The 15,765-nt window shown below is 32.4% G+C and overlaps 1 protein-coding gene across 1 annotated transcript in view; it reads right to left on the reverse strand.

Moving 5' to 3' along the window:
• il11ra (interleukin 11 receptor subunit alpha) overlaps nucleotides 1-12,942 on the reverse strand; it is a 103,169-nt gene extending 90,227 nt beyond the window's left edge. Inside the window, 1 exon segment of the mRNA NM_001113499.3 lies at nucleotides 12,845-12,942. The gene's annotated coding sequence lies outside the window, so the exon portion shown is untranslated.
• Nucleotides 12,943-15,765: the final 2,823 nt, after the last annotated feature.

Here is a 15,765-nt window from a genome sequence, read left to right on the forward strand (position 1 = left end):
ACTACATATACAAGAAACGTCCTGGCAGGTGTTTTGAAGCAACTTGGAGATTAACTCTCCAGGACACCAGTCCTCCAGGACCATGTTTGGACACCCTGAATTAGGGTATACTAACAGTATTATTGCAAAATATTTTTACAATTTAAAATAATGTTGTTGTTATTATTATTATAATTTAATTTAATTTAATTTAATTTAATTTAATTTAATTTAATTTAATTTAATTTAATTTAATTTAATTTAATTTAATTTAATTTTATTTTATTTATTTATTTATTTTTTCATTTTGCTACATTTAAAATGATAATTTATTTAATGCAAAGCTGGATTTTCAGCATCATTACTCCAGTCTTTATTCTAACATAATTTTTCAAAAATCATTCTTTATGCTGATTTTGTGAATAAACGTATATTATTATATGCAATATTAAAAACCAGTATGCTACTTAGCCACTTAAACTCTGCGGACCCGGTACCCGTGACGTCATTGACTTTCACTTTCAGATTTAAAGGGCTTGCATTGCACCAGACCCCCGTAAGTGGTGTCGTTTGAAAGTGTAGAATGTATATTTTATGCACATATGCATCACTTTGGTTTTTATTCTACTGTATAAAAGTTATTTACACTTAAAATACACAGTATTTTGGATACCCGAGCTAGGTATTTTACATTGGTTCATTTTCATATTTTTTTTATATGATACATGTACAAGTTATAGCTCAAATGAAAGCTCTTGCCAGTGCTCATACAGTTCTAGCATTCTTTTTACTGAATTATATTCATATGCCAAACAGTTGCTGAATTAATTGTGGTGTTTCCATGGCGCAGAAATGTAAACAATACATTCATGATCAATAAGCAGCCCCAGATAGCAGAGACAGCTGTCATCTCTTACCTTATGCTGTGCCCTTCAGGGCCATTCTCCACTGTTTTTGAGGTGATGTGCATAAGTAATCCTTTTATATGTCTGATGTGGTCCAAACACAGTGAATTATGTTTGATCAAACAAAAGAATAGTGAAATATGTAAACAAGGATTGGTCCCTGTTCCTTGTATAGCACCTCTCATCAGTTGGAATACAATAACCTTTGCATAGATTATGGTAGAGACATTTGTCTTTTTTCCTATGATTACAGACATGTGCAGGAACCACCACAATTAATTACAGCACGCTAGACCACACAAAACCTAAAAGGTACACTTTCAAATTTGAGTTTATAAAAAAAAAAATACAAAAATCGCCTCTTTTTTTAGGTGTTTATTATAACACAGATGACATATACAGATATTTTAAGCACTTTCAATAGTGTTTTATGAAAATTCAAATGGTTTTCTTTAAAATGATACCAAATTTTTGCATTTACACCTCTTTATGTGGATTTGGGAATTTTTTAAATTTTGGTAGGCAAAATCCAGGTGGAAATCCCCAAATAGCAGCAGGATCCTATTATTAATAGAAATACAGATTTATTCGAAATACAAATGATTTGTTATTATAAAAATATAATATATTATAACTATATCTACTGGCACAGTTGGACAATTTCCTGTTTACATGTGGCATATACATTATCCCAAATATCGAACATATGGAACAATCAGCACAGATTACGCTATTTAAATCCCAGATGGAAATGTTTTCAAGCGACGATAGTGTGCATATTTAAAAACCATATGTCTGATGACATTCTGTGGTTTCTAAGGACAAATCATATGGATCATTAGTAGAAAAAAAAAATTAAATGACAATTTAAGTCAATTAAGAGTTATAGTAATCTAGCACTCACATAAAAAAGTGCTTCTTGCACAACATTACCATGTTCTGCATTTCACCAAATGGACATCAAAGACCCAGACAAACAGCCTCTATTTCAGTATAATTACCGCATTTCCCAACTACAGGGCTTTACCAGACCCCGACACTTTCAACTCATAAACAAACTCCTAACGAACTCAAGCTCTTAAGCAATGACTCACCCTGCCCTTGCATTTCAGCTTCATGGAAAATGACACAAATTGAAGCATCAAACTGCCTAATTAGTCACTCAACAACTGTCCAGTGCATATATATTTGTTTTTAATAATGAAACTGATCCTGCACAAATACATATGAAAACTCTTCCGTTGGATGTACTGTATAAAATCCCATCTAGGGCCTCAAGCAAGTTAAATCCTGAAGCAGCTTAGAGCCAACACACCGTCAGTGTGCCAGTGAGATAGTCCACCACGTCCCCTTCGTTGAGGCCCTTTTCTCCTGACAGAACAAAGAGCACTCCGATTTAATTTGAAATTGATTACAGCCACTCATAATGCGAGCTGAAATATGCGTTGGAAACTAGTGTGCCGAATGAGAAACAGAACTTGGCAAGTTAAAAAACCAGAGAGGATTGGGTTAGAGGGGATTGAGCCATGCATTCCAGCGCCAAACAAACTTTGCAGGCGTATCACTTTCCTTGCATTTGAAGGAGAACCTGAGTGTGTTTTATTTTCTCATGTTTGCATTCCATTTACTAGTATTTACAGTATATAAACCTTCTGGAAGCAAGGAATGCACATCTGGGCAGACGTTCTCCACGTAGGGTTCACCATCTAGGGTCCTCAAAGCAATAGTTCTCATCATTCATCACATCTATTCCGGTGTTAATTTATTACATTCTTTTTCACATGACAAAAACATTAATAAAAGTTAAATAAAATAAAAGTTTTATAATGGTCCTATTTGATGAGTTTCATATATTCCAAGTGTTTTTATGTATAAAATTGGATTTTGCATCAAAAACATTACATATCTATGTGCTCTTTTGACATATAAATGTAACAAATATTCTTTTAAAATATGACATTGATATATTTAATATTAACTGAGTTGGTGGCTGAGATTTGCTTTATTTCAAATTATGGAAATCTTTTTGAGAATTTTTTTTTTGTTTTTTTTAAATACAGTTTAAGTAAAAGCTTATATTTAAAAACACATCTGAACTATAATTATCTTGACTATATGCTGTATGTTTGTGATATATATATCTATAGGGGTGTAACGGTATTACAAACCGAACCAAAATATTGCGATACACCAACAACGATACGTATTGCGAAACTCTCGTGGCGTACCGTGGTACTCTCACGCCCCCTGCTGCCCATTGTTGAGGTTGTCGTCACTTGTCTAACTAATTAAAACATTTTAAACATTTTTATTTTATCACATTTGATTAAATTGTATTAGTAATGATGAGCTCTTCTTTTAAATGTTATATTCTAAAGTTAGTATTTTCCAAGTGCATGTCATGTCATGTGACTTGAGTGAGCATCACACTCAGTTACTACTGTACGCAGCATGGCTGCTTCACATATTATTGAGATTGCAGATCCCCAGACACATTTAAGTTGTGTGGGAACATTTTGGTTTTCCAGTGGAGTACAGGAATAGACTTTGTGTCGTAGACAAAGCGCACGCCTATCTGTCGTAACTGTTTCACGAAACTTACTTATAAAATTCAATAAGTGTCGTAATTTAATTTCACAATGTGAGGAAGTAGCAAAGTAGCAAACTCAAAGTATCAAACAAAAATGAGTACAACTCAAGAGTAAGGGGATGATAGTGAAGCCAAACAAAAGAAAGAATTATAACAAAACAATTCTAACTCATGAATAACCCCTCTTACCCCGCTAGAACCTGATGAAAAGAAAGAAAGGTCTTCAGCGCAGTGTGCCGCATTCTTCCTTATACTGATCTTTAGAATAAAATAAAAAGCTCTCTTTCCCGCTCTTCTGACATGCTGTTTTGCTACGTCGCAAAATGATGATAGATCGGTCTCCTGACCAATCAGCGGTTGTAAAGGCGGACATACAGAAATGACACGTATCAGCTGTCGTAAAGGCGGACCTACAGAAATGACCGACACGGAGGGAGAGAGAGAGAGAGAACGGGAGGCAAAAATACAGCCGGCTACAACCATAACATTAATTTCAGACAAAACTGCAAAGTATTTTACTAGTAAGTATGTCACGCAAAAACACTTTACAAACACATTTTATGTATATTTTTTCATTAGTTTAAACGGAAACCTGTCTAAATCCTTAGATAATCAAAAATGAGCATCACTGTGTCCATGTCTGCACACACCTTTACACCTATATATATACTGACTGGCTGGCTGACTGACAGACAGGTGTGTGATGCGTGAGGCCAGCAAACAAGACATATAGCCGTTCCACTTCACTTCAGGACGCTATATACTGCTCTGTGGGTATTGGAGACATTTATAAATATTCCTAGCAAATCTAATACATTTTGGAGACATACTCGTAAACGCACTAAATTGCACTTCAGCAGTGTTTATTTGAGAGCGCACAAGAAAATCTGCGCTTGAGCAGCATATAGTTTAGGGTGTGTAAGAAGTTTTAGCACAAGCAGAGGAAATCGACGCGCAAGCAAAGAGATCCGCATGCTTTAGGCTATTAAATAAATGCGATCTCGACTTCTAATACTGCGCTGACGACATTTGTCATTTGAAATAACGCCACAGGTAGTTGGTAGATCTGTGTAAAAAAAAAAAAGGCCTGCCGCCACAGCTGGAAAACATCCTAGAGGAAACACTGTATATATATAGAGAGAGAGAGTTATACTGACACTGTTAAACATTTGTTTTCATGCACAACACTTTGTGTTCACTATGAAAGAAAAAAACAAATCAAATGCTTATTGTAATCAACTTTAAGATGTGATATGATTATTTAAATGATGTGCGTGCCGGTTTCACGTTCACTGCGTCTCATGGCTGTTGTCACTTTGAAAAAAAAAACATACATGGAAATCATATTTCCAGCGCAGCTCTCAAACAATCGCTCTGTGCAACAAAATGAACGTTATTACAATTTGATTACCTGTTATTCACAGCCTTTGCAGGTTCTGTTAAATAGACATCGCTGGCGTGCATGCGCGTCTTCTTGGTAGTAAACAGTGCATCAGCTTATGTGTAATTTTACAGACGCGAACACGTCATTTTGTTATGACAGAAATTACATTTTTAGCTGAATTATACCTTATAAATACAGTTTGTGACACTTTTAACACCATTTGGAGTTGCCCATGTTGCTAGTTGCTGCCCATGTTGGAGTGAAAAATTGAGCATCTGCCTTTATGCTTCTCTCCTGAACTTATACATGAACTTCTCTCCAGAAAATATAACTGACTGAATAGCATTAAAGCTAAATCAAGATCATTTGTAGGGTCGAATCAAGATCGCAATCTTTTTTCAAATAATTGTGCAGCTTTAAGACGTGTTAAAAAAAAAAATGTAAATAAAAAGTATCATGTTATAAATGTAAATATAGTACTGCATCTCAAAACCTTTAGATATCTTATTTAGATAATCTGCTGCAATAAACGGAAATTGCATATTTTTGTTATTTTTATCACTTAACTTTGAAAATAGATTATACGACTTTGGCCAGGTATTTCAGAGAGAGGCTCACACATTTATTTAAATTAATAAATAAATGCAAAAATATTTTACCTCTTCAAAATGAATGAAGTTTTATTTCCATATTAAGTTTATTTTTGTGCAAACTCGTTTTACTACATTTTTCTAAATTACAGTAATCATGTTCAGCAATTATTTTTTTAATTACTTTAACAATGTAATATGTTCAGTGGTTGCAATTAGCTTAAATGGCGTTTGTTTTATAATGTGATTACTGAATGAATCGAATACTAAAACCTGTTGTTTTCTACTATCGAGTTGAACGTTTCTCATTAGCTTAACAATTCCACTCTGTGCCTATCCAGGCCAGTTCACATGAATATGGTTTATTTTTCCGTGGTGGTGCTAATAATGGAGATCTCTGGAATGTAATGTTTTTGGAAAAGTCAAGGTTTTAAAACCATCAGAATTTTCTGCTATACCGTTCTTAAGGTATAGAATTTTTTATTTACATTTTTTTTGTAGGACAACAGTATCTTCAGCAGAAAAAAATATCAAAAGATGGCATTTTAAATAGTAAAGAAATCAATATTTTTGAAACTAATGAAGACAGCAGAAGTCAATGATTTATGTGAATTATTCAGCCAGACATGTTTACTGTTCCAAAATATCTTAAATATTTCTCAAAAGAAAATATATTGTGTACAAAGAGGAAAAAACGTGTTGTTTTTTGTAACCCAGACATTTAAAAAGAGCTTATTATAGGGCAGTAATCACAATACTGTAAAACTGTGATATTTTACATTCATTCATTTTAACTATACAATTTAAAGACAATATCTAAAGACAATATTTAGAACCAATGTAAGCCTATTAAATGTTTACATTTCATTCTTAAAGTCTGCGTAAAATCAAAATTTACAATGTTTATTTTGATAGTGCACATTGTTATTCTTAGGGCCCACTCAAACTATGCTATCCGATCCATGCCCGGATCGTTTGAGAAGTGTGAGTTCGCTGAATCAGGCTCTTCACTTGGGCTTTGTCGTGGTACGCTTGTGTGTTAGTGCAAAACGAGCCAAAGCCCGAAACTGAAAGCAAGATGTGACTTCTAAGGGACTGTTTCATGTGGATTTATTTATCATTCTTACCGTTCAGTGAACGCTAACTGTCGTAGATTATTAAAGATGCAAACCCCTCACTGCATGACAGCTGCGCACCTTCAGCAAACCTCCTAATACCTGCAGAACGAGTACTCTATGGTTGTTTATGAGCGTCAAAAGTGGCTGATCTGTTCGCCGAAATATTTGACTGCGTCTCACTGCATATCAAACAACGCAATCTCCACTGTGCTGAGCGAGAGTACTTACTGAACAGCGCAGCATCGATGACGTAATTGTGCCCAGGCCCAAATGTAAATCGAGTGCGGGCCATCAGGGTAGACAGAACGGCGGACAATCGTGCTTTCGGTTCAAGTTAACTGTAAATAGTGTGAGTACGCTCATAAGGTGAACAATTAATCTGTGCAAGTTAAGTCGCAATCACAATGCACTTTTTTTGACCAATAGACTTCTGTTCATACTCAAGTGAATGAAACAGACCAGAAACACATGCTCATGCGACAAGTTTAGCATTTCGCTGCATTCCAAAGTTAAAGCTTGGTGAACTCGAAACCGTATCCTGTGATTGTGTGAGACCGATAGTGGCTAAAATGTGACCTCTCTTTACAGAAATTTAAAATATGGAGCAGTCACTCACTTCATCGACATTCACTTTATCCACTACACTATTCTACAGTGTACTATTCGACAGAATTTTGCATGCTTAAACTCCAGTGTGACCACGGCTTTAATCCACTGAAAATAACATATTTGATTTGGTAATCATTAATCAAAGACTGCTTCTGTATTTAGTGTTTCGCTCCCACTCTGTTGGCGTCAGTTTGACAGCTTCAATATTCTCAACCGTTAAGTTTGCAATGAGGAAATGATGTGCAAAAAGAAAACTCCCGCCCCCAACTCAATATCCTATTTTAGTTGGAACTATGTTAATGCACTGAAATAAAAGTTTCAACAACTTCCTTATTATTACTACAGTGCTTCCCCCGCATAGACTTTCATTCGGCAGGCCTCACAGGTATATTAATGGGCCAAGTTTTTTTGGTGGTGACACATGAATAATCCTGTTACTATCATCCTTTTACACTTTTTTGTATCCGTCCAAGAAAGCCAAACATTCGCAATCGATTAACCAGTAGAAAATCTTCTCTCGCTCTGCACGTTTCCTACTGCTTGTTTTGTGTGCACGAGAACCATTATCAACACTCAATCATAATATGCTCTGCAGACCCACAGAGACGCCTTTAGTGCCAAATGCGTCTGACCGTAGTTTCTCCATATCCTAATGTCTGGGTGTTACTTTCGCTTTCTAAAGTTGTCATTATTTGTATGCATTGTTAATATAGGTGGGTATAGATTGTTATTATTATTTTTTTAATCTAGATAAATCTTACTGTAATCTTGGAATTAATCTATATTGATCTAGATTAAAAAGGCTCATTTGATTTCTACCGAAGGCATTCAGAATATGTGAGCTACCCAAATAATGACATCAAAATGCAAAATGCATCCCAAACTGCTTGAGAAACTGTTCTACTATGATAATTGGTGATGAAAATAAGCAAAAGATGTACTTTTTTGTTTACTAACTGTTTATTCAGTTAAACGTGAATTTTGAACTGTAGGCCTATATAAGCTCGATACAGCGATTTTTGATTACCTTGATCTGACTAAAGTCATAACTGAACTAAACAGAAATGGAATTAAGACATGGAGTATGCATATATTAGTGGCATTATTGAAGTAAACACCGCAATCAAACCATTACCATCATGTAGGACTTTTCGTAATATTTTCCGACAAGATCCACACGTGGCTGTCAGTAAAGGACCGTACACGTGCACGCACACACACACACATACACACACGTCGCAAAATGCGGAAGTTTTTTCTTTCCATTTGGTTTGCGCTATTAAATTCCATAACATTCTCACCAGTTTTTACTCCTTATTTACGTCTACTACCCCAGTTTGTCACGAGGGCATGAATAAAATGTTCATAAGTGAAACTGCTGAACTGCAGTTAAAGTCACCCAAAATAACAGGAAACTCTTAGATGAAAGCAACACATTTGTTGCCCTGCAAAGCTCAGTTCTACGTAAAAAAGGCTAAAAGCATGTACTGTGATGTAACGTTTGCAGCACAGGATGCGCATACATGTTTTTAAAAGCTCCCAACCCAACTTTGAGAATAAATTAAAGGTGATATTTTTTGTATCATCCGATAAGAGTCTCACGTTAACGCAGCATGTTTTATATTTTATATTTTATAAGCTGACTGTGCGCGCACAGACCCGAGAGAAACATAAAATTATTTATCAATTTATAAACGTCTCTGATAAACTTTACTATATCTCGAATAGAACAAAATATACTGGCTGCAAAATATTTGTACACTCTTATAATTGGCTAATCAACTAATTTGCCTTTTTATTCTAGTAATTATTATCATTTTTTGGAATAATGTATCTTTTTATTCCTTTTTTCTGTTATTTATTTCTTATTTGCTGTATATTGTATTTATTTAATTATGTTAATATTTAACATACTTTATACATATCTAAAATGCTTTGGCAATATTATACTATGTCATGCAAATAAAGCAACTCTGGGGAGAGAGAGAGAGAGAGAGAGAGAGAGAGCAGCTTTTATCTGTCAGTGGGTTCATATGGCTCCTAAATAGCATAAAAGTAAGAGAAATAGTGGATTTCTTTTATTTCAACAGCCTTTCTTTAATAACTTTAACCCATTAACAAGAAAAGGTGATTAACAGTGTCATAATAAATAAAAAATATAGTTAAAAATCACATTATTTTTGTTTGTTGCATGTAGTTGACCATTTATGTGCTGTGGGTAAAAGGTGTGCTTTAATCAGGCTATCACCATATTTCAAACCTGTGGGAAGCATTGTACCATCATCATTAACATTAATTAATTGCAGTTAATTTTCTCAGCTACAACTGTTCAGACCAGCATCACTAATTGACAACTTCAGGCAGCAGCACAACATGCATTTAATTTGATATGATACAATAACTTCAAAATTTCAAGAAAATAAATAAGTAAACACAACACTGGGTCGGGAACCCATTTAATAGTGTCATTTATCAACAATCTCACTGACTGATGTGAAAATGTTATATTTTCACTCAATATTGCATCTTTGATACTTTCAATTTTCTTTTTATTTAAACACTAAATAAAAAAGAATAATATTCAGCTTTAGATCAACACCTGCACAAGTAGATATTACCTGAATGTTCATTTTTAAGTGAGCTATGCCTTTAGTACCTGATTAAAGTAAGGCTTGATCTGAAGGCAAAGAGACTGGTCTGTATTTAAGATTTTTTTTGGACTGTGCAACCAGTGTTCACTGGATCCAAGGTTAAAATACACAAAGAGATTCAGCATAAATGGCTGGAGACGCTGTTCCCAAACAATTCAAAAACACAGACCTTTCCAAGAGATTAGAAGCATTAAACGTCTCGGTCTGTCTTATGTCTGGATGTACAAACAGTTATATTTAAAGTCCACTGCAATTGCTGTAGTGTGATGTGTTATAAAAAGGGTAATGGAGTAGAAGCACAGTAAAGGAAAAAGAAGGTATTAGTAAAACTTAAAATTGTTTACATATTCTTCTGCTTCTTGTAAATTAGTCAATCCCAGTTTTAGGATAAAGTGTGTCCAGCGTTTGAGAATGATACTAGCATGCACAAATTATAAGTTTGATATTTGCTGTTATTTACCAGATTTTGTTTGTTTTTCCATTATGAGTGTAACTGTGTGTTTAATTTGTGTTATATTATTTTCATGTAAATGATACAGTGAATGATTTCTAATATGTCCCAACTGTTTGAGGGAAAACCCATGCGGGCCCCTTTTCAGTCATGTGATGCTGGCACAGTTCATGTCTGACACAACATTATCCTGTGCACAGCTTGCTATTGTTCATACAGTTATTACTTTCCTGAAGAATGAAATGGAATCCAAATTCACTGTAAACAAAAAGAAAATGTTTTCTAAACAGCCTAAAATTTAAAATTGTAAATGATACTACTACTACTATACTACTACTACTACTACTACTACTACTACTACTAATAATAATAATAATAATAATAAAATCTATCTATCTATCTATCTATCTATCTATCTATCTATCTATCTATCTATCTATCTATCTATCTATCTATCTATCTATCTATCTATCTATCTATCTATCTATCTATCTATCTAGCTAGCCACCTGATGATATAATGAAAAAGAAAATGAATAGCCACTCTCATATATAATGATGATTACTTGCATAACTAAAACTAATAATAGTAATATTATTTTAAAAAAATAATTTTTAAGCAAGAAAATTGGGATAAAAATAGAACAGATACTTTCCAATGGTTATAATAAAATGATTAAATGCAATAATAATACAGTTTTTCTCAGTCGCTTTGGTGCTTTCTCACAACACCTGTGCATTTCTGCACAACAGTTAATGCATTTCTTAAAACGATTAGTACAAACTGCAAAACCTAGCTGATAACCTGCAAAAGCGCGTCACATGCTCAAAATGGATAGTTCATTCCTCAAAAGCATTCATGTCAATTAAAGGGTCAGTATCATCAAAATGAAAAGTCCTGACACCATTGTTTATGAACAGAATAGTCAAATGGCTTTGTCATGTTTTCATTATGTCAGTTTACTCTGTACATATTTTCAATGCAAAAAAGTCAGATTTTGGTAAAACTTTGTAAAAATGCTCAAGATATTACTATATACTATTAGCACAACCAATTGAATACTACAGTAAAGTTAGACATAACTACATTTAGTGAATGTGTCTAGTACAAGACACTGAATATGTATGATTCACATTTTTTCTCCATTTGCTCTTAACAATTAGAATTTTTTTCACAGCATTGTGCAGAAGAATAAACACATCCTTATTTACAACAAACATAAACTTTCTTTGGGTTGAACGATGCACAACTGTAAACAATATTGCAGAACATATTGGAACTGAACCAACATACTTACACAGGTCTGTAAATCATTTATGAAACTGTTCAATTTAGAAGACATTTTCAATAAAATAAAGATTTAAACATTTTTTTAAATAAAATTAGCTTGCAAGATTTTGACAACTAGTTCAACATTTTTGTATGTAATGACTCAAGTAATGAAATAAAGACTATTAATTTTAAATGGAATGACTGTTCAGCATTTACAAGTTTAGATAATTTTGACTGACATGACATAAGCAAATGGTAATGTTATAAAAAAGCAGAGTAAAATAGAGAGTTGTATAAAACCAATTGATGCATGTCCAAAAGCATTTGCAATTTGCTGAAATGAATGAGAAACTGCTACTAGGATGTGCACAAATGACTAATTGTTTTGAGAAATGCATTACCTGTTGTGCAAATGTAAATAGTGTTGTGAGAAATGCACCAAAGCAACTGAGAAAAACTGTAATAATAATAATAATAATAATAATAATAATAATAATAATACAATTTATTCTCAATTCCTTAATTCAAAAAATTATGTTTTTTTATAGAAAGACAAAACAAAACAACACTATTTCATTTTAAAAGTGTTTAAATAAATAAATAAATAAATAAATAAATAAATAAATAAATAAATAAGCAAATTAATTACAGTTAACAAATATCAATTAGGCAAAGAAACATAAATTTTAAACAAGAAGACACTTATTTTGAATTTATTTGAAAATAAAAACTGAAACAAATGTGCAATACATAGGTGAATCGCACATGTCCAATACATTTTCAAATCAAACAGTTAATAAATAAGCCGTCTCTTATGTGTTGTAAAAGGTTATTGATAATAATACCTAAAATAAAAATAAATATTTAGAAAACGCTTTGAAAGCATTGTAATAAACTTTACCCTCCTTTTCCAGTACTCCAGTAAATATCTTCAGCATAGCCAGATTTCCTTGCATTACACACGTTACAGTACAAGCACTTCACAAGATGTGCCTCTAATCCACTATACATAACGTTAACCATCACCACGAAATCAACAGGTTTCAAGCTGATGGTTACTGCACACTCAAAGACACACTTTTTACAAGGCTTTAAAAAGCGAAAACTGAAAACACATAGTTATTAACACGACAAACAGTTTATCGTCACTGTAGCGGGCAAATATCCAAACTCAGACATACGATCTCCGTCGAGTATCCCAAACTTTCCTCTCACTTCCACTATCACACCACTTCAAACACATTACAACTTTTCCGCAAAGAACAGCTTTTAAAGTGTTTGTTGTCAGTCCTTACCTTACTTTTGTCGAAGCATTAAGCGAGCATTTTGACACGGTTTCTCTCCATTGCTGTGACTGCGCTTTACCTACAGTAGAGTACAGGATGAGGATCGCCTTCCCATTGGAGAAAAGCTCTGTCAGACACGCGCGCTCCCGCCGCCACTTCCTGCCGCGGATCCTATGCTGATTGGGCGGTGTATACTATACTATACTATACTGTACTATACTATACTATACTATACTATACTATACTATACTATACTATACTATACTATACTATACTATACTATCATACATTCATGTTAAAGTGTTCAGTTTGACTAATATAATGTTTAAACTGCAATGGAATGAAAATATTTTGACAAACAAACAAACAAACAAACAGTTCATTATTGATCTCACCTGAAGGACATCAAAACAACATGTATGAGGGATCATGCAGTCCCCTAAATAGTTAGAAGTAATTTGTTCTGATTTGTATCTTAAATAATAATATTAACAATTAAATTAATACGTAATAAACACATTTGACCACCCCTGCATGGGTCATACGTGAATGCACGCCAATCATTCATTCATTCATTCATTCATTCATTCATTCATTCATTCATTCATTTTCTTTTTGGCTTAGTCCCTTTATGAAACAGTGGTCGCCACAGCAGACTATCCAGCATGTGTTTTACGCTGTGGATGCCCTTCCTGCAAGCCATCACTGGAAAACACCTATACACTCTCATTCACATACATACATACACTATGGACATTTTTAGCAAACCCAATTCACCCGTATCGCATGTCTTTGAACTTGTGGGGGAAACCGGAGCACCTGGAGGAAACCCACTCGCACACGGGCGAACATGCAAACTCCACAAAGAAATGCCAACTGACCCAGCCGAGGCTCAAACCAGTGCATCCAATGCTTTTTAATGAGCTCACCTAACCCCACACCTAACACTACCCCTCGCAGTGACGTCACTCACTTTATTTGAGTGCATTGTGATTGCTAATCAGAGGAGACTGTATGGGCAGAATAAACTAAATATTCCTCGTAACACTAAAAATGTAATTGAATTTATTAATAAATTAGATGTAGGCTAAATAAAGGAAAACACACATTTAATTCACTAAAACATTACACAAATTAATATTATCAAAGCAATTGACCGCCCTGATCACCGATGTGGCCTATAATTCACAACCTAGTAATAAAATATCAAAATAGAATACTTTTAAGTGTATGAATACATTTTTTAGAAAAATACTGTAGACTATGCATACATATTTTAAACGTATATTTTAAAAGTATTATAAAACAATACTATACAATATAGTATGACAAAATAGTCTGTTATATTGTTAAACAGTTATATGTAAACAATATTATTTCCCCTGCAGTTTCTTTTGTAGTTTAAATGAATTTGCACATGCACAATTTTGAAACATGGCATTGTAATTTATGTGTACATTTGTTTGTTTTTTGGCTTGTTTGTATGTATGTTTGTTTGTTTATTTATTTGTTACAATTTTGGAATGAATGCAATTTATTTTTATAAATAAATAAATAAATAAATAAACAAGCAATCATGTTGTGTTTTTGAAACCTTTATTATGTTATTGATATTATTTGCCCTGAGGTAAAAGTGTCTCAGAAAACTTGCATGTCATTTTTGTATTTATTTGTTTGTTTCTTTGTTTGTTTGTTTATTTGTTTGTGTTCTTGTTTGACTGTTTGTTTGTTTGTTTGTTTGTTTGTTTGTTTGTTTGTTTGTTTGATTTTTAATGAATATAATGTATTTTTATTAATTAAATAAATAATTAAATGAATGGAAAAATAAATAATGAATAAATAAATAAATAATGTTGTGTTTTTTAAATTGTTATTATGTTATTGATATTACTTGCCCTGAGGTAAAAATGTCACAGAAAACATGTTTCCTTCATGTAATTTTTGTTTTTATTTGCTTAGTTGTTTTTTTTTTGTGTGTTTTTGAATAAATACAACATATTTTTTTCAACTAACTAACTAACTAACTAACTAACTAACTAACTAACTAACTAACTAACTAACTAACTAAATATATTAATTAATAATACAAAATAAATAAATAATTAAATAAATAAATAATGTTGTGTTTTTAAATTGTTATTATGTTATTGATATTACTTGCCCTGAGGTAAAAATGTCTCAGAAAACGTGTCTCCTGCATGTAATTTTTGTATGTATTAGTTTGTTTGTGTTCTTGTTTGATTGTTTGTTTATTTGTTTAGTGAATTATTTGTTAAATGAATATAATGTATATTTATAAATAGATAAATAAATAAATAAATAAATAAATAAATAAATAAATAAATAAATAAATAAATAAATAAATAAATAAATAAATAAAATGTTGTGTTTTTAAAACCATTGGTATTTTATTGATATTATTTGCCCTGAGGTAAAAGTGTCTCAGAAAACATGTCTCCTGCATGCAATTTTTGTATTTATTTGTTTGTTTGTGTTCTTGTTTGATTGTTTGTTTATTTGTTTAGTGAATTATTTGTTAAATGAATATAATGTATATTTATAAATAAATAAATAAATACATAAATAAATAAATAAATAAAATGTTGTGTTTTTAAAACCATTGGTATGTTATTGATATTATTTGCCCTGAGGTAAAAGTGTCTCAGAAAACATGTCTCCTGCATGCAATTTGTGTGTTTATTTGTTTGTTTGTGTTCTTGTTTGATTGTTTGTTTATTTGTTTAGTGAATTATTTGTTAAATGAATATAATGTATATTTATTTATAAATAAATAAATAAATAAATAAATAAATAAATAAATAAATAAATAAATAAATAAATAAATAAATAAATAAATAAATAAAATGTTGTGTTCTTAAAACCATTGGTATGTTATTGATATTATTTGCGCTGAGGTAAAAGTGTCTCAG

This window comes from Danio rerio, chromosome 10 (assembly GCF_052040795.2).
Source record: "Danio rerio strain M-AB ecotype USA chromosome 10, GRCz13ab, whole genome shotgun sequence".
NCBI lineage: Eukaryota > Metazoa > Chordata > Actinopteri > Cypriniformes > Danionidae > Danio > Danio rerio.